Here is an 18754-nt window from a genome sequence, read left to right on the forward strand (position 1 = left end):
AAATCAGAATATAATGATAAATCCTTAATTTGTGATTCCCTGGCCTATACTGCTCAGTAGAGTAAAAAGGGGAGGGGGGAGAGGGTGTTCACAAGGAAGATTGGATTTCTGTTGAAAAGTAAAATAGCCACATTTTTTTTGCACTTTTGTGGATGGAATGAGTAAATATGCCATTCTGCTGTAATAGTTAATAGAATGAAGTTTTTAGTGTATTGCTCATTCAGCAAATAAGTCTTTTGATGAATTACTCAATCAGCTAATTACTAGTCCATTAATCACAGTTTGGCAAACTGGTGCTCAGCAAATTGGTTTTTTAGAAAACTGATCTTTTGATAAATTGCTTTTCAGTGAATTGATCTGTTTCAGCCTACTGATTAAAAAAAACAGAAAATCCCCATTCTCATGATGCTTATTTTGACTCTACATTGTCTTACCTCAAATTTTGCACTAGTTGGAAACACTTTAAGATACATTTATATTGCTTTCATATCAGCACCTGCAGCTTGACCATTTTGGCATAAACATGAAATCTAATGAAGCATGCATAACTAGTCACAAATCTGGTGTGAGTGGCTCTCCAATACAGTGATAGCATTTCTAGAACCCTTCCAGACATGATCAGAATGCAAAAGAGAAAAGGAAGAAAGCGGGGTGGGGAAGATGAAGGGGAGGTTGAATGATAAAAATAACCCTGCAACAACCTGCACTGACGCTGTGAAAATCCACAGATTTTCAGCTCTCAGCTGGGGCTTGCAAGCCTTGGGCTCACTCTGAGATAATCATTCCTACTTCAAACCAATGTGTAGTTCCACTCCACACAGAATTCTTTCTCATCACTAAACTTTGTTGGTGCATGGTATGCAACATTTTTTCCAAGGTCTACTTTGCATAAGTTGAGACTTTTTTTGTCCCTGGAGCATCTGTAGTAAGACATCCTTACAATTAAAATCATCCAATGTCATATTCCTCAACGTGGAAGGCAAGCTCTCCCTGCCTGGTCGTTTTGATTCTAGCTCTCCCTACTCCAACACGATGCAGGCAAGTAGGTGCTATCTATGTCTCCCAGATATCACATGTCACTTCTGCCACGAACTGTCTCTCCCTGCCTACCTCCTGCTCAACCCCTCTTTTTTCCAAGGCTCTCTGATCTCAACAACCACATGAAACTTTGTATCAACTATCGCAACCCACATTGATCTCTTCATTTTTTGGATGCTTGACTGCATCACTCATTTTGGCTCTCAAACTCCATTCATTTCATATTTTACTTATTTCATGTATGTGTCACTCCGAACATCATACATTTCTTGAACTGAGGCGTTGAGCTGAGGTGCTGTGTCTGATATTTCAGCACCTCGTTCTGTGATGAGGACATCAACATATACTCTAATATAGGCTTATGATACTGAATGGAATTTTCTACTGTAACTTAAACACTGTGATCGGATTTAGAAATAATTGTGCTTGCTCATATGCTCAAAATAGACACCATACCAAATCACTTAGTAGAAAGAATGCTTTCAGAAAAATTTTTGTAACGATGGGGAAGGATGGTATTCAGAAATGGAACTGAATTGGTTCTTTGGAAAATCAACGTTGGAACATAAAATTCTTCTGACAAATTTGTTGAACAAAGACTACAGACCTAGTGTATATGGCTGTTTCTGGGGGGAAAATAAATTTAGGATCCAAATGAGATAATAGAAGCAGAGACAGAGTAATTCACTTAAGAGGGAAAAACCTTAACAAAATGCAAGACAAGAAAATAAAGAAATTATCTTCATGTCACAATAAGCCATAAATTAAATACGAAGGTATTTTTAGAGTGAGTATGATATTGGGGTAGAATGAATAAGCATATGTACTATTGAACAGAGATCTGAAAACAAAGTAATTTTTGACAAAGGGCTCATACACAGTCTGCCCCCTCGAATCTGCAGATGCAGACCCCACAGATATTGAGGGCCAACTGCGCTGTGCCATTTTATGTAAGGGATTTGAGCATCCACAGATTTTGGTATCCGTGGGGCACCTGGAAACTATCTCCCTCAGATACCGAGGGAAGACTGTAGTAAGTGTCTTAAAGTTTCCTTAAATGAACTTAAAATCAACTTGGTAATGTAGTTTATGCATGTCTCAAGAATACGTCTATTAAACACTTGCGGGCAGTAAGGTACATTCTTTATGTCCTCTTACAACTGGTTAATCTTTGAGGTATTAAATTTTCATTTGGGAACCTCATCCAGAGGTGTGAAAAAATTGGAGTTAAAAAGCGAATGAAATAGAAACTATCACAACATTGTTAATCGGCTACACCCCAATATAAAATAAAAAGTTAAAAAAAAATAATTTAAAAAAATAATTTTTTTAAAAAGCAAGTGAAATAAAGACTAAAAAAATAAAGCAAAGATTAAAGATTTTTTAAGCATGATTTTACCTACATAACTACTATGAATATTTTTGATGTATATATAAGTCAAAATGTTACCATTATATATTTAGAAATATAGAGATAAATACCAGAAGAAACAGCTAAAAGATTTGAAAATAATACCTCTGTGGAGAGAAAAATGGAGCTGTAATAGGTCAGGGAACAAGGACTTTTTTTTTCATTAGAAGCTTTGTAATACTTTAATTGATTTTTAAAGTTTGAAATTTATTACTTTGAAAACATTAAAATTAAATTTTAATGAAGGTGCTGAGGAGCTGATTGGAGGTTCTGCACACCTAGGTGGAACTTCTCAGCTGGTGACCTTCGCTCTGGGTGACTGGGTAGTGATCCAGCCACAGAGACCAAGTTTGAGACCGTTATTAAATGGAACTCTCTTCTCCAGGATTATTTCCCTAAAGTCAATTAACAGTGTCTACAGTTGATTAATTTAAATTTCAGTATAAGCATATTTTTAGAGATGTGTAGATTATCATGGAATTAAACCAACTTTTTCTCTGAGAAGGAGTGATGTGAGGAAGATAAGTGAATTGTCACTTTCCACCACAAGCCCATTTTAACCATGTGCATATACTATTGGGGGGAACACCCAAAAAAGTAAAAGCTTTTTTGCTACAATCTATTGTAAATCACTTTCAAAATGTAAATAATCACTTTCCATAGGAATTGTGCTATTTTCATACTTGTTTCTCTCACATTACTGAGTCCAGTGCTTTTCACATACCGAGTAATAAGTAGGTATTGAATGAATGAGTGAACCTAGATATATATCTACTGCATACTCTCCGTGTGCCTTTCTGGATTACAATCCAACTTTATCCACTCTGTCTGTTGGCTTCCGGTTGGATCAGCCAATGGGAGGCCCTTCCAGGAGATCTGATGCTGGAGAGAGAAAGAGGTCTAGGTATTTTCTCCATCAGCTCTTTCTCTTTTCCTTTCTCTCTCTGCTAGCTCAGTTTAGCAGTGGCTATGTTCCCCCACCCAAGATCACAGCTCTTGCGAGGCAGCCTTTTTTCTACAGCTTCAGCCCTTGCCAGATTCCAGCAGCTGCTCCCTTTCCTTGTTCCTTCAGACCCAGGGGAGGTGACAGCTTCCTGCTCTTCCCAGCCCCTGTATGCTTCACCACCTTCCTTTAACCCACACCTTTATAAGTAGCCCTTCCTTTAAATTTTGATTTCTCTTTTGATTCTTCTTCTTTTTGATTCCTCATATTTCCTGCTCAAATCTTGATAGATACAACATGTACTTAACATACTTAGTCCAATTTCAATAAATCTTTAGGGTACAAGTCACTGGGCAAGGTAATGTGGGAGATACAGAGATCGAGACTTGCCCTTTAGCTGTTCAATCCAGTGGGGGAAAAGAGAAGACATACAATTATATATTCAACATACAACATACATTTTATTCATCACAGATGGATGTAAAATACTAAAATAGCATAATTGGTAAACTCAGGGCAGACAGATTTAAAATTTGCTCTTTCCCCCATCTGTCGCTAAAGGAGCTCTTCAAGGGATAGTGACCAAATGGGCATATATCTGCCTTGTCCTTCATCATAACTAGGTCAGAATAATTACTTTAATAAACATGTTTCTGGACCTGGGACTCATTCCAGCACCTATCTGATATACATTTAAGACCTTTGAAGGTTGATGCGGGGCAACAAGGTATATAGCAAAGGCCTAGATCCTTTAGTATTTATGAATGCATAATTTTTTTGTTAAAAATCAGAAAATATCAACAGCTCCAGGATTTATAGAGTTCAAGATTTCCCAGGACAGAGGGAAAGAATATACATTTTCCTGATCTTGTTCCCATTTGTGTACCATCATCAGCTCTGTCATATGAGTGGTTATGGTGTTGTGTGGGGAGAAGAGTGGGATTTGTAAACCAGGATTTTAAAAATTAGACATCAGGCAGTATGGCTTACCAGTTAAGGACAGGCTGCTTGGGTTCAATCTTGGTTCTGCTACTTCCCTAGATAAGTTATTTAGCATCTCCATTCTTCAGATATCTGTAAAATGAGGATAAGAGCAGTACTTCTCATAGGATCACAACGAAAATTAAATGAATTAACATGAGCAAAGAACTTGCACATGGCACATGTTATACAAGTATTGGCTGATGTTCTTATATTTTTGGAGCTTATAAAGTCATTATGAAACAATTTCTCTGAAATAGGCTTGGCCTGGCACATGGATTGACTTACTTTATGTGAGGAATTCCACATGGCCAATAGAACTTCTGAAATGCTGCCAGTTAAATGTCTCTGTCTTAATTTATATTTCCCAAAATGAGTCCTGATTGGATATAACATAGTAAAATTTAATATTAACTTAGGAACTCTTCAAATTGTAAGTTCCAGAATGCTCAAAAGAGGAAGAAATCATTGCTGATTGAGAATAGGTCAGGAAGATGGATATTTGAGATGGGACACGAAAAAATCAGTAGGACTTCGAGGAAGGGGAAAGGAAAGGTACATGCCTTTCCTCTTAGGAAACCATTTTTAGTTACCAGATTGTGCTTGTCTTTGGTTTATTCCAGGGTACACTTTCTAAAAGCACTCAATCTTCCCAAGGACAGCACTAATAGGCTCTGATTTTGCCTATGCTGGGGAAAAAAAAAGAGAGAGAGAGAGAAAGAAAGAAAGCCAAATAAAGGTTATGTAACCATGTTACAAATTTAAATGCTTTGTGTTCTACTTTGCCAGAATTTCATTAAAGACACTGAGTTCACAATAATAGGTACCCATTGGGGGGTGTGTGTATGTAATCCAGATTCCAGACCTTTGCTCCCTGCTTCTAAGTCATTTTCTTCTAGTTTATTTGGGGGAAAGGAGGCTTTGTCTCCTACCTGCCCTGAGTCAATTTCATGCCGCAGCTGCTTCTCTCTGCCTTGGCTGGTGTCCCGTGGGCCATCATTCACTTTACTGCTTGTTGCTGCCAGGACACCTGGCCTATTGCCCCTTGAAAGGTTGTTGCTACCCACTGTAGATGTCAGCAAAGGGGTGACTCTGGGACTGGCATATTTACTGCCCTGACTTCTTTTTATTTCCCGCATTACCAGTCCACAATGTTGTTCTGGCAAATTAAATTTATACTGAATATTTAGAGTTATGGGGAGTTTACTTCATAACAACACAACTTATTATTGAATATTAGATGCCCTTGGCCTTAAATATCTTTTGGCTACTCTACTATTGGGAATTTTCTTCCTTCTCCGGTCTTACTGCCAAATTTCTCTTTCCTTCTACTCAAATCCTCTATCCTTCTAGATTCACCCCAGTATAAAATCTTTGTTCACTCTTTTTTTTTTTTTGGCTGCGTCAGGTCTTAGTTGCTGCACGCGGGGTCTTCGTTGAGGCATACAGGATCTTTCGTTGAAGCAGGGTCTTCATTGTGGCGCTCGGGCTTCTCTCTAGTTGTGGCGCAGGGGGTCCAGGGCGCGTGGGCTCTGTAGTTTGTGGCACGCAGGCCCTCTCATTGAGGCACACGAGCTCAGTAGTTGTGGCGCGTGGACTTAGTTGTCCCGCAGCATGTGGGATCTTAGTTCCCTGACCAGGGATCAAACCCACATCCCCTGCATTGGAAGGCAGATTCTTTACCACTGGACCACCAGGGAAGTCCCTTTGCTCACTCTTATACAGATCAATTTGTGTTTTTGTTTCATCCTCCTCTTTAAATATATGCCCTCAGGGTCTCTCTTTCCACCCTCAAACAGCTCATTAAGGCATTTTCCTAAACAAAGACATGAAGATAATTCTGAAGACAAGTCTGGTGCTGAATGGCAAACATAGATGATGAGATGGAGAGGAATATCCACACAGAGGAAAAATGTAATTGAATATGAAATGATCAGCCTAGCTAGTTACCCCTTCATTGATGTGCTAGCAAATCTATAGACAGTAGCAAAGTTGAAGAACATCTTTGCTTAGGTTAAATGTTAGATGATGTCTTTTTTTTTTTTTTTTTTTAAAGGATTTTCTTATTTATTTATTTATTTATTTATTTTTGGCTGTGTTGGGTCTTCGGTTCGTGCGAGGGCTTTCTCCAGTTGCGGCAAGCGGGGGCCACTCTTCATCGCGGTGCGCGGGCCTTTCTCTATCGCGGCCCCTCCCGTCGCGGGGCACAGGCTCCAGACGCGCAGGCTCAGCAATTGTGGCTCACGGGCCCAGCTGCTCCGCGGCATGTGGGATCTTCCCAGACCAGGGCTCGAACCCGTGTCCCCTGCATTAGCAGGCAGATTCTCAACCACTGCGCCACCAGGGAAGCCCTAGATGATGTCTTAAATTTGATCTACTAGGAATAGAACTGAAATGGAGATTACTGTTCAAGGGTTTCATTGAGAGAATGCCCTCAGGGGAAACCTGTAGAGGAGTGAGGATAGCAGGCTGGGGGCTAGGGGAAAGCCCAGGCAAAGATGTGGATTCAGTCAAAATCTAGCTCTAGCCTGATCCCACAGGGACCTCTGGAGCAAGTTATCTTAATAGGAGGCGAGCGGTCCTAGGCTGTCATACCTACATACCAGTCAGACATTGACTGTGGGCCACACTTGAGGGGAGGGTATAACCTCCCAAGCATTTCTAGGTCAGGTGGCTCTTGTTGGCAGAAGGCAGTTCTCAGGAGAAGGGTGCACCTGTGAGCTGTTACCAACCAACAGGTAAAGCAGCTGTGGAATGGGTGCACCAGCATGGTGAAGAGGCTGGGGGCGAGGGCAACAGTAGCATCTGCTACGATGTCCAGCATCTCACAGTGGAACTTACCATCCCAGCATCCAGGTCTGGAGCTGACAGAGGCAGCTCAAGAGCTAGCCAGACCCAGGAGAAGATCAAACACACACCAAACTGCATTCTGCTAGTCACTTTCATTTCCATTTTTTTCCTCCCCTAACTTAATTCAAAATGTCTACCCTCTCCATATTTTTATCTTATTTCATATTTTTATTTTAATATGACTCACTAGCCATAAACATTTACTGTTCTTGACTTATGAGTATTGCTTGGTTCCACAGTAGGTGCTACCAAAGTTGAACCACCAAATCCTGATAAATAACATAACTAGACACATGTATGAGGCTTACACAGGATCAAGACATCACTGGGTTCTGATTGGTTGGCTTGCTTGTAGATTGATCCAAATCTTAGCTATAGAGACACAGATTCACAAAAAATCGATAGCTCTTACAAAAGAAGTAGATGTTATGTTCATTTAATATTTTATACCACAGTGTTTTCCTATGCAAATATTTGGCAATGTCCTATTCATTTGATAACTGCAAATAAAATAACCCAAAACACAATGGTTCCCTATAACAAAAAAAGATGTACACCATTATATTGTATAGCAGCGGTCCCCAACCTTATTGGCACCAGGAACGAGTTTTGTGGAAGACAAGTTTTCCACCCGGGGGGCTGAGAGATGGTTCAGGTGGTAATGAGAGCGATGGGGAGCGATGGGGAGCGGCAGATGAAGCTCCGCTCGCTTGCCAGCTGCTCACCTCCTGCTGTGCATCCCGGTTCTTAACAGGCCTTGGACCAGAAGCGGTCCATGGCCCGGGGGTTGGGGTCCCCTGTTGTATAGTATCAGAGCCAAGATTGTCAACTGCAAAGAACAATCAAACTAATTCTACTAAAGAGAGAAGTTAATTTCAAGGATACAGAAACTTCACAGACTCCAAGGACAAGGAATGACACAGAGAACTGGAATGTCAGAAGCGCTCTATTTCTTAGCAGTGGTGTGGCCTCTTTCACCCCTGATTCTTTCTCCAGATTAGTCCATTTGTCATGGGCTCTCAGTCATCTTTCTTTACTTCCTCACCTTATATGTGGCTATTGGCCCAACTCCACATTAGACCACTGATGACTGAAACCTCCCTCTAGGTCTCTTGGTTCAGATCCTTAAGAGAAGGAATCTGACTGGGTGAAGTGAATATATCTAGACCAGTCAACTGTGGAAAGGATCAGAGGAGTCCGGTCACCTACTGTTCACACAGCATGGCTGGAGCAAGAAAGCTTAAGGTGGAAAATTAAATTGGGTATGATAGATACATTGATATTTTTGGTACATAGAGTTTACACAAACCACACACGTTCACAGTCAATAGCTGGGTATTTCACATTCTCCTGTTAAGACCAGGGAAGAGTTTATTCTGGTATAGTCTGAGGCCTGGAGACTAATAAGGCCCTTAAACAAATAAGCCTGTTCTGTAATATGCCTTAGAACAGAGCCAGTCCTGTAGGTGAACTAAGTTAAGAAATAAAGAAGACATCTGGAAGAAGTTTTAGCTTTGGACTGTGTCTATTCAATGACCCAGATGAGGTAGAAAAGTTGGGGGTAATAAATCCCATAATTTTTTCCTAAAGTCATTTTTGTTTTAGAGTGCTGAGGTTGAAACTAAGATGGTAGATTCTGCTCTAATCACCCCTTCTCAGTTCCACCTATCTCCCTGAAGCTCCAGGAAGGTGCCTGGCTCACAGACCCCCTCACGCCTTTGAGGAACAATGTTATATGCAGTGCTATACACCGTGTGATTGGAACTTCAGAAGGGCATGACTACTCCAAAAATCCCTTTGCAAAAAACTGATAGCAATGCCTGAAATTTCATAATTAAAGACTTAGCTATACCCAGATGAGTTTCTAAATACCATTCCCCACTAAAAGGAATAGCACATCTTGGAAAATTGCTGATTCCAGGTCAAGGGTAGGGAAAGTTCAAGGTGAACCTGGGACATCTTGTCTCACGAACCAAAGAAGTGCTCAAAAATTAATTGGATCATGTCAAAGGGACATAGGTGCTGACTTACAGAGACTTTCACTGGTTAAATGTGGAACAATTTGAGCATTAAAAAGAATAATGATGACAATGATTATAACATCCAAAAGTCCATAGTTACACTTAAAAGAAAGAAGGAAAGCTCTTCTTTATAAAAGAATGCAGCTAATAAATGTAGATGAAATGATAGATGGAAGAAATCAACATTTTGCAACTCTCATTATAATAATTGGTTGAGATAAGGATCCTCAGTGGATTCTTCACTGATTATTATTATTGGTGGTATTGGTTCCTGGAATCTATACCTCCCTCTAACTTCTACAGTTACTCCAGAGCTGCTTTGAGGGTAGGAGCCTGCAAACCAAGCTAGTCTGCCATCTTGGCAGAAAGCAGAAACTTCGACATGTTATAGTTCTTGATCTATAGTGGATCCAACATTTGGACCCAATATAGGCTCCAAAAATATTGAAGCAATTTGTACAACCACTAGAAGGTACCATAGTGCCCACTTTTTTGTATCCAGTGATATGTATAATAATTATACAATAATCATAATTATACAATATGTATAATAATAATTATATATTTTCTAATTCAATAGGGAAAAAGTACATTTTTTTGATTGATTTGCATTTCTTTGTTCACTAATGAAGTTGGAATTTTTTCCAGTATGTTTATTGAGTCCATGGATTTCTTTTCATGAGAATTTGGCTATTCATGGAATTTTTTCATTTACCTTTTTAAGGCTTCATGTTCTTTTCTCATTTATTTAGTCTTCTATGATTTATTTTGGTTTATGATTTATTATGATTTATCCATTTACTTTGACTGACATTGAGGATTTTTAAAAGTATATTATAAAAGGTCTTTATAGTACAATAAGAGCAACAATAGAAAATCTGATGGTCCCACAGAGATGGGGTTTTCCTCCACGAGCTCTCTGTGAAATAGAGACTGTTTAACTCTTTTTCCATTTTTTTATGTGAAAATGTTACTATTTGTACACATGTAAATCTGTCAATATTTTCTGTATTATTTTATCTATTGTTTCTAAGCTTATAATTTTAAAAATATCTCTTCACAATGTTCATAGCTATCATACTATATTTTATTCTGATTTCTAAACTTTAGTATTTTATCAGTCAATCTTTTCATTCATTTGAAATGGATTTTGGGGATGAGGAAAAATAGTTTAAAATGCAAAAATTACAAATTGACTTTCAAAATGGACTTTATGCCTTTTATCCAGCTAAATTATTACCACAGTGGATGGCATAAGACCATGAATCCAGGCATTGCAAAGAAGATAAATACTCTGTTGTCAAAAAAAGATTGCTCAGCCAAAAGAGAATAACGACAGAGGGGAAACTCATAAAATGTTCTTACTGAGATACTGTTTGGTTTTATTTTGTTTTTCTGATAGCTTGATTGTTGGGGGAAGGGCTGCAAAGGGAAATGCAAAAGGCTAGCTCATTTTAACTCCATATATTATTGCAAAACTGCCTGAATAATACAAGAGCAAGCTTGAATTGCAACAGCTGGTGCAGCCCTGCCTGGAACACATGGAGTTTCAGGGATGAGCTGAACAGTGACTACTAAACTTTGCTGAGCTGATAATCCTTTTATTTACTGAATAAATTCAGTACCTATTATTTACTTCTTCATTTTCCCTGTTTTCCTTTGATTCAAATATTAATGAATTTATAATATGTACATTTATGTTCTTTGATGATTATATTGTTTTCAGATTACACTCTGCTCCTTTCACCTTACTGAGACATGTCGTTCACCCCGGATGCTGATCTTGGCTGCCAGGCAGTCCTTGTAAACCAAGGAAAAATCATGTGGTGATTTTTTTGCTAATTGTCTGGAAAAATAAGATAGCCAGATGACAGAAATATTCTCGGGACGCTTCCTGTGTGCTTTTTCCCTGTGGAAATAATTTGCTTTATTGAATTTATACAGTTCTTACCTTCAACTTGGTAGAAGGTGTTTATCAAACTGCTTTCAGACTCCACGCTTGGATAATTCTGTTGCTTGAGCTCTTTTGCACGTTGGTTGTAAAATAACTTGAACTAAGTTTCCTTCTTTGTACTTCAATGTTTTCATTTGCAATAGCGTATAGCGCCTATCTATTGAGGATTCAATTATCCAAAATATATTTGTATAAGCGTTTGAGGACATAGTTGAATGGTATTTCATAATTGCAAAGGAGAGCTTAGAAAAGGAACAAGAGGAAACTTCTGGTTAGTTTTAGCCTATCTACCTTAATGGGCAACAGCAGCTGCTAATTCTTAAATGGATGTTATCTGGCCTTTGCTTTAAATGTATTTTTTATTGTTATTGTTTCATTGTTGTTTTTGTTGCTAATACCACAGTGTCTAACATGTATGTTTCCCTTAAATAAATGAATGAATGAAATCCAGCAAAATAAATGAATGAATGAAATCCAGCAATCCAAATTCTATACTCCAAAATTAACTAAAGACTATATGACAGCCTAAAATCAACACATTCCAGGGAAAAATTTGAAGAAAGTGCATTAAACCATTAGACAGGTAGGTCCATGACTCATTTGAAAAAATGTAATACTATTTTACAACTAATAAAAGAAAAGCTGATGCCATGAGAAGGCAATTAAGAACAAGTCTGTTGTGCTTTGATTTACTTTGGCTTGTTTTCTTATTCTTAGAAACAGCCGATTAATATTCCTGTTGGATGTGTGTAATTCAGATTAAATGAAGAAAAAAACCCCACACTTTCATATTTCAAGCTTTTCTTGTATTGAGATCTGGCTCCTACTCACCTTTACTACCCATCATTAGAATACCTTTCTTTGGTGGATTTTACCCATTAGAAGCCCCATGAAATGGTAGATTCCCAAGTTGGAGTAGTCTTATTAGGTTAGCCATCCCATTCCTACCCCCATGACCTTCCTGAGGGAATAGGTTTAATGTGGGTAAATTGTCAACCAAGTAAGGGGTGAAGGGAGGTTGGGAAAAGCTGGAGCAGTTAGAAGGTAACAGGGGAAGACACTGGGCATCTGCCCGGGTGTGCGGGGAGGGAAGGAAGAATTATAAAGGAAATGGAGGAACACCAAATGGTTAAGGAAAAACTTAATTTCACCCTTAATGTTCATTCAGTCAATCAGTCAGTCAAGCAACATTTATCGGGTGTTGCTCTATGCTGGCACTGTGTCAGGTTCCACAGCAGCTATGTAGTTGTCAGAGACACAGCTTCCTCCTGTCTTCAAGGAGTTTATTATCTACAAGAAACAAGATGAAGACATAATAATGATAACAAAAGGTAGAACATGATGGGAATTCCCTGGCGGTCCAGTGGTTAGGACTCAGCACTCTCACTGCCAGGGGCCTGGGTTTGATCCCTGGTTGGGGAACTAACATCCCACAAGACACACGGCATGGCCAAAACAAAAAAAAGGTAGAATGTGATAAAGGACATACATTCATTCAACCTCAAATTCCTCTCCTCCCATTTTTTCTTAAATCCACTCTAAAAAGGCTCTTTCCCATACCACTTTTCCAAAACTGCTTTCATAAATGTCACCAATGACCAATTACTAAATCTAATAGCAGTTCTAAGTCCTTATCTGACTTATCAGCATTTGTCACAATTCATCATTCTCCCTGAAATAGTCTTCCCTTGGTTTCTAGGACAACACACTCTCTTGGATTTTATCTTCTCTCTCTCTTTTCTCTTTGTATACTTTGTTGATTCAGCATGTTCTCTTAGATTTCTTTATGATTGGAGTGTCCCAGAACTTGGTTGTTTGTCCTCTTCTCTTCTCTATCTGCCCTTACCCCTGTGATGATCTCATCTAGGCATATGACTAAATATCACCTTCTTGCTGATGACTCCCAAATTTGTGTCTCCAACCTAGAGCTATTTTCTGGACTTGAGATTCATACATCCAACTGGATTCGTGACACCCTCACTTAAATGTCTAATAAACATCTAATATTCAGCATGTTTATATACTGAAACTGAAGTCCTGATCTACCCTCACCCTCAAAAAACAAAAAAACAAAACAAAACCCTACTTAACCCACAACTTTTCCCTTCTTACCTTCTGGTTGCTCTATCCTTCCATTTGCCCAGGCTAAAAGCCTTGGAATCATCTGCAATTCTTCTCTCTCTCTCTCACATTCCATATGCAATCTGTCAGGAAATCCTGTTGGCTCTACCTTTTAAAAAAAAAAATCTAAAATTTCATCATTTGTTCACCATCTCCACTGCTACCATGCTGGTCCAAGCAAGCAACTTGGTCCTCTCAGGTTCTTTTACTTTTTTTTTTTTTTTTTTTTTTTGGCCTTGCCTCGAGACTTGTGGGATCTTAGTTTCCTGACCAGGGATTGAACCTGGGCCCTCAGCAGTGAAAGCACTGAGTTCTAACCACTGGACCACCAGGGAATTCCCAGGTTCTCTTACCTTTTAACTGGTCTCTCTACTTTTACTTTTGCCCTCCTCCTCTGTAATCTGTTATTAACCTAGCTGCCAGAGTAATTATTTTAAAACATAAGTCAGATCATGTCAGAACATGTTCAAAACCCTTCAATGGCTTCCCTTTTCACTCAGCATAAAAGCCAAAGTCCTTACAAATGGCCTAAAGGGCCCCATGATGTTAACTCCTCTCCTACTATTCTCACCCTTGCTCACTCTGCTCTAGACACACTGCCTCCTATGATTCCCCAACACACCAGGAATTCTCAGGACCTTTGCACTGGCCATCCCTTTCCCTGGAACACTCTTCTCCCTAGATGTCTGCATGACTAACTCCCTCAGTTCCTTCAAATCTGTGCTCAAATGTCACTATTGCAATGGGACCTACGCTGACCACCTTATTTAGTAGTGCAAATTGTGCACCCCCATTTTTTTTCATATTTTACTTTTTCATTTTTATTTTACTTTTCCAATTTCATTTTACTTTAATTTTTCATTTTTTTCATAGCACTTAGCACTTTTTAACCTACTACATAATTTACTTATTCACATGTCTGTTGTCTATCTTTCCCTGATAGAATCTGAGCTCCATGAGGGAGGGGATCTTTGTCTTCTTTATTCACTGACATACCTCCAGCACCTAGAACATTGTCTGGCATGTGGTAGGCACTTAATAAAATGTGTTAAATTAAAATTGAATTCATTCAACATCCATTTGGCACATACATATTTAACATCTACTATGTGCCTTGCACTGGGCTAGAGGCTTGATGTTCCGCAGTGAATAAGGCAGACTTGTCCTTATGTTCATGGAACTCACTACTAGCAGGGATCATAGACTCTGAGCAAGTAATGGCAATGTGATGATTGTTGCAACGGAAGAGTAGAAAGCATTATGGGAACATATACTGGGCATCTCACTGAGGCTTGGGAGTCAGAAAAAGCCTCCCTAAAGGAAAAGATTTAAGTTCAAACTTGAATAAGGTATGAGCGGGAACTAGCTAGCTAGTGGAAAGGGACAAAAGAGAGTTCTAGACTGAGAAAACTAGTTGAGATGGTATCAATAAAGGCATATCTGAATGGAATATTTCGTTTATGGCTAGGGTAGGGGGGGGGGAAGGCAGCATGATTGAGAGCACATGGAAAGTAAATTAACCATTAAAAATGAGTTAACCAGGTAAGATGGTAAGGAATGATAAGAGGGTGGAAGTGAGAATGTGCCAGATTAAGGGGCCAGTTTAAGCTTCAAATTAAGAGACAGGGAAGTATGGAGCTTATATGATTCAGTTTGCCTAGAGCATATGGTTGGAAAGCCCTGGGAGAAGAAAGGTAGATTGGAACCAGAAGACAGTAGGGAAGTCCCAGAAGATTTTTAAGCAGAATTATAACATGACCAAAACTGCACTTTAGAAAGATTTAATTTGGCTGCAGGATGTAGACACAAGGAGCAGGTAAAAGTAGTATAGCAGGGCCTGTAGGGAAAGCCTGCTAAATCTTACCTTCCACTTTGAAGGTCCCAGGCAAGGACTTTATTTGCACTAAGAGGTGAAAGACAAAACCATGATAAATTCACAGGAGACCAGAATGAACAAAGGAATTCCAATTCATGTATTTACTATGAGAAATATAACTGGAAATTCTCTTGTTAATAAACTTAAGTTATTGTTTCCATGAATGGAATGGAAAATCATGACAAGATCCTCTTTTAGAATGTGCAAGACCACCATCGAGGACTCGAAGTTTAGTTTGCTTGATGAGTGCCAAGTCTTCCTCTAGCCGAATTCTGGGCAATCAGGGGATTGCTCGGTAAACATGGAACCAGACGGATTGTTCGCTGGTTGGGGCTAACGGTAGGCAGGAATCTGTCTTATAGTTGGAATTTAGAGTTTACCAGAGGTTCTCAAGCCTGGATTAGAATTTCCTGGAGAGCATTTAAAAGATACCAAGGCTACCCCCAACACACACACAACGCTAACTATGTAGAGGTGGTGGATATGTTAATTAGCTTGATTGTGGTGATCTTTTCACAGTGGATGCATATATCAAAACATCAAGTTGTACACCTTAAGTGTACATACATATCGACGATATCTCAATAAAGCTATTTAAAAAATACCAAGGCTGGGCTTCCCTGGTGGCGCAGTGGTTAAGAATCCACCTGCCAATGCAGGGGACACGGGTTTGGGCCCTGGTCTGGGAAGATCCCACATGCCACGCAGCGACTAAGCCCATGAGCCACAACTACTGAGCCTGCGCCCTAGAGCCCGCAAGCCACTACTGCCAAAGCCCGCATGCCACAACTACTGAAGGTTGCACACCTAGAGCCTGTGCTCCGCAAAAAGAGAAGCCACTGCAATGAGAAGTCCGCGCACTGCAACAAAGAGTAGCCCCTGCTCGCCGCAACTAGGGAAAGCCCACGCACTGCAACGAAGACCCAACTCAGCCAAAAATAAAATAAAAATAAATTTTAAAATAAATAAATAAATAAATAAATACCAAGGCTGGGCACCACCCCAGTTGAATTGAATCAGAATTTCTGCAGTGGAACCCAGGCATCGGTGTGACAGGGATAGTTTCTAAGATCTCCCCAGAACTATCATTTTGGATTGGTCCAACCATAGGCCTTGGGAGGGCACTTCTTCAATGGCCTCTTGGAACCTCCCTTTTGAAGCCTCCAGAGATAACCAGCCTTGGTCAGTTTGCACAATTTGGTATCAGACACTCTGGATATGTTAATCCATTCTGAGTGGTTCAGAGGAGAGGTTTCCTGCAGGCCTTGGAGCAATCCTGTTTTTAACTCATGTTGTCAGTCTTTGCTCTTACACAGCATTCACATGACTTTTCTTAATGGGCAAAGCTTCCCTCATTTTTCACGTTCTAAGGGTGAGGGGGGCACCTTACTAGGTGATTGGATGAACTGAAGGGAAACAAGCCTGGAATAGGAAGGTTGGTTAGGAATCTGTGCTGTAGTCCAGACACTAGGTTGTAACTAGGGTGATAACAGTGGGACAGAAAGGAATGGAAAGGGGAGGGGCAGGAAAAGGAATGGTAGATTAAATTAATTGTATTTGATCCAAATTATTCTCTTTGTACTAAAATTTTTAAAAGTTTACAGAGGAGGGCTTCCCTGGTGGCGCAGTGGTTGAGAGTCTGCCTGCTAATGCAGGGGACACGGGTTCGAGCCCTGGTCTGGGAGGATCCCACATGCCGCGGAGCAACTAGGCCCGTGAGCCACAACTACTGAGCCTGCGCGTCTGGAGCCTGTGCTCCGCAACGAGAGAGGCCGCGATAGTGAGAGGCCCGCGCACCGCGATGAAGAGTGGCCCCCGCTTGCCGCAACTAGAGAAAGCCCTCGCACAGAAACGAAGACCCAACACAGCCAAAAAAATAAATAAATAAATAATAATTAAAGGTGCTAATAATTAAAAAAAAAAAAGTTTACAGAGGAAAAATTGGAGTCCTTGGGGGAGGGGTGATTCACAAAGCATCTCAACATAGAAAATTGTGTGAAAACTGATCTCTATTCCATTGACTCTCTGACAAGCTAACCACAGGGTTTAACTTATCATTTAAATAATGTTTTTTCCTATGTAACTTTGAATATCATATTTTTCTGTCCCTAAATTCCACATTCTATAGCAATTAGACTATTAGGTCACAGAACAGAAGGCTGAGCTATCAATAAATGAATTTTAGAAGCGCTAACAATCACTTGGGATATGCAGGTTTCGAACACACACACACACACACACACACACACACACACACGATATACCCAAATAACCCAAATGTTATATTCAAGATGATTTCTGATCCTCGTAGTCTTAAATAATTTTGCAAGACTTGAAAGAAAAGCTTCTTTGAATATGCAGGCAAGGTGTTAAAAAACAAATAAATGAAACAAAGAAAAAAAATTTTTAATTAACCTCTATAATGAGTGTCTCCCATACTGTTCAAAATGTCTTTTTCAGATAAGGAGTATAATTGCTTTATATACATCAGTGTTCCCAGAGATATTTAGAGGCAACATGTTGTTTACCAAATCCCTTTCTTGTTTTTTCCTCAATGTTCAGTGATATAGCATAATCATATTACTGTCTAAACAGCTATCCTGCTGAGTTAATAATAGTCAGCATACTTATTATTTCATTTTAGAAGTTTCCTCTTTCACTATTTGGATTCAATAGCAATTATGTCAATTAGAAAGTAAACCAAATTAAAAAGTTTTTGACAGAGATGAAATATAATATCTGAAATTTTAGAAGACTGAACGTTTGCCAAGTTTTAAACACAACAGCTTGAAATCACTGATTATATATATATATATATATATATATATATATATATATATATATATATATATATATATATATACTTTTGTACTCAAAACTTTACTGAGAGTCCTAAGAGTTTTTCCAAAGTCATACAGCCAGTCTTGGGGACTGAATGCTCTTGAAACATAGCATTCTCCAATGCGATTACCTATGGGGACTGGGCTTCAGTCAGTCTCAGTGGGATTTGGAAACAGAATACATACTGACAAAAGTAGACACTGTTTGGGATGTTTGCTCTTTCCCTCCCTGCCGTCCCCACTTGTATCAGTCAACTTTTGCTGCAGCAATAATGTATCCCTGAACTCTCGAGGTTTACCACGACAAACATGTATTTTTCATTTTCAGGTCTGCAGGTGACTGGCTCAGCTGGCTCATGCCTAGCTCTAGTTGAGGTCTGTGTCCAGTGTCTCCCATCCTGTGGTTTTCCTTCTGGCAGGCGGGAGTATAAGAGGGTGAGTGGGGACACACAATGACTCTTAAAGCTTCTGCTCTGAACTGGCACAGTGTTTCTTCCCCCCCATGTCCCATTGGCCAGAGCAAGTCTCATGACCAAGCCTAAAGTTAGGGAGGTGGCAACTTATATTTCTCCTACATTGAAGCGTGACAAGGGTATGGAAGGGAGGACAAATTGTGAAAAATAGTATGATCCACCATTCCATTTCTCTAAAAGGTAACATCCCATCTCCCCAGGGCAAAGACTCTGGCAGAAATGTTTATCATGGAACATAAAACCCAA

The sequence above is a fragment of the Balaenoptera acutorostrata genome, chromosome 2 (assembly GCF_949987535.1).
Source record: "Balaenoptera acutorostrata chromosome 2, mBalAcu1.1, whole genome shotgun sequence".
NCBI lineage: Eukaryota > Metazoa > Chordata > Mammalia > Artiodactyla > Balaenopteridae > Balaenoptera > Balaenoptera acutorostrata.